Source organism: Tarenaya hassleriana, unplaced genomic scaffold (genome assembly GCF_000463585.1).
Source record: "Tarenaya hassleriana unplaced genomic scaffold, ASM46358v1 Cleome120, whole genome shotgun sequence".
NCBI lineage: Eukaryota > Viridiplantae > Streptophyta > Magnoliopsida > Brassicales > Cleomaceae > Tarenaya > Tarenaya hassleriana.
In genome coordinates, this window is record NW_010962393.1 from 98,211 (window position 1) to 100,194 (window position 1,984).

A 1,984-nucleotide genomic window follows, 5' to 3' on the forward strand; every position below is an offset into this window, starting at 1 on the left:
GTAGCTTGACCTGAGGAATGATCTATAGGTTATGAGATGACGTTGCCTAGGATGAAAGAGGGAACGAAAGCCTTCTAACCCAAGCTTATATGTTTCCCTAAAAACCGTTCCCCATTTGCAGGAATATTAGGCCCTATATAGTCTAGCGAACCTTCTTTATCTATCTTTATTTCTTTTGACTCGTTTAGACACACAAGCAAGTAGTCCGGGGGTGGCAGCAACTATCACGAAGTGAAAGTAAGTCCTGTTTCCAAAACCTATACCTTGTTCCTTTGACTCGTCTAGATACACAGGCAAGTAGTTCGGGGTGGCAGCAACCATCACGAGGTGAAAGTAAGCCCTGTTTCTAAAACCCATACCCTGTTCTTACGTTCGTTCCTCTTGATCATATCATGCATTCGTCCGACGCGTATTGTTTTTTTTATATATAAAAAAAAAATTGAAAAAAAAAATGAAGAAAAAAAAGGGCTCGAATAAGAACGACAGAAGGAGAATGCATTTGATATTGATCTTTGGAACCCCAATTTTCCATCACCGTATTTAGACTCACTCCAAACCCTAGTGGACCGAATTATTCCCGTAGACAACGATAAATAGATTTGAGAAACGTGCTCGGTAGATAACTTGAAATCCCCTTTGAAGCTGCTTGCCATAGCCGCATTCGTGTAGCTCTATGATCGTTTTGTTGGAATGGAGATCTGAATAGGGTAAGCTTGATTTCATTCAAGGTTAGTCGATACAGGAGAGAGATTTCACTTTTGAAACTCATGGAGATTTCTGATTGATCACCTACTTACTTCCCCCGCACACATTTCTCCGTCGTATATTTGCTCGAGACGAGCAAAAGTATAAGTCTGGGGGAGATTGATAACACGATTTTCTCATCTATTTCAAAGCCCATTGTGTAGCACTTTCGCATCGGTTGTATGAATTATTAGACATTTAGGATCATTTTAGCACTGGGTTTTGCTTCTTCTGCATTCTCTGGTGATTGAACAGGTAATGGACGCACTATGGATGTAAAAGGAGCATAATCGAGGACTTCGGAGCATACTGGACCGGAACAGAACGATCAAGGCATTTCTAGCTCGAGTTGCGCCTGAACACGGCCGAGTCGAGTTTAAACACGGCCGTGCAAAAGCGAGGAAACGAAGACATTCTTACAGACAATTGACACGGACCGTGTCGAGTCAAACACGGTCGTGTTGAGACGCAACTCGCCCGTGTCCAGCCCGTGCAGAAGCGCGTAGTTTTTATCAGACAATTGACACGGACCGTGTTCACTGCAACACGGCCGTGTTCCGTTTCTAGTAAACTTCCTATTTTGCATCCGAACTTCCGGTTTCAGAATGGGAAGAAGTCCAGCTGCCAAGCAAATAAATAGGAGATGTCTGGGACTTCAGAAATCATCGAGAGATCACAGCAGAAGCCAGAGAACTTGAGAGAGAATCAAGACGGAGTTTCCCGGGAGCAGAGATTGAAGAATCATCGTCGAGAGATCGCTGCGAGTTTTTTCTTTATCTGTTTCTATGTTTCTTCTTATTGATTCGAACTCGTTTGTTGTTATGGGTAGTGAGTAGTCGTTTCACTGTAGCAAGGGATTTAACCTTGTAGGGATTTGTTTGGTTTTCATTTTCCGAGACTACGTTATCGATACTCGGCGGTTTAATTGAATTGAGTTTATTGCTTTTGATCTTCTTGGCCTGTTGATTGATTGATCTTAGATTCTGATTTACAACGAGAGTTGAGATTAGATTCGGAACGAATTCATTGAATGAATTGATTAAGACTATTGAGAGATAGGTTAATCGGTTTAGGAACTGTGATAGTAATCATTAATGCATTTGATATTTTAATCTATTAGGTTGAGAAATCGATAGGTTAGATTATTGGACAGTGGATTTAGGACTTGAGAGAGCCAAATCTGATATTAGAACTTGAGATCCCCGATTAGAATTCGATATTCGTAGATTCTCCATCCTTA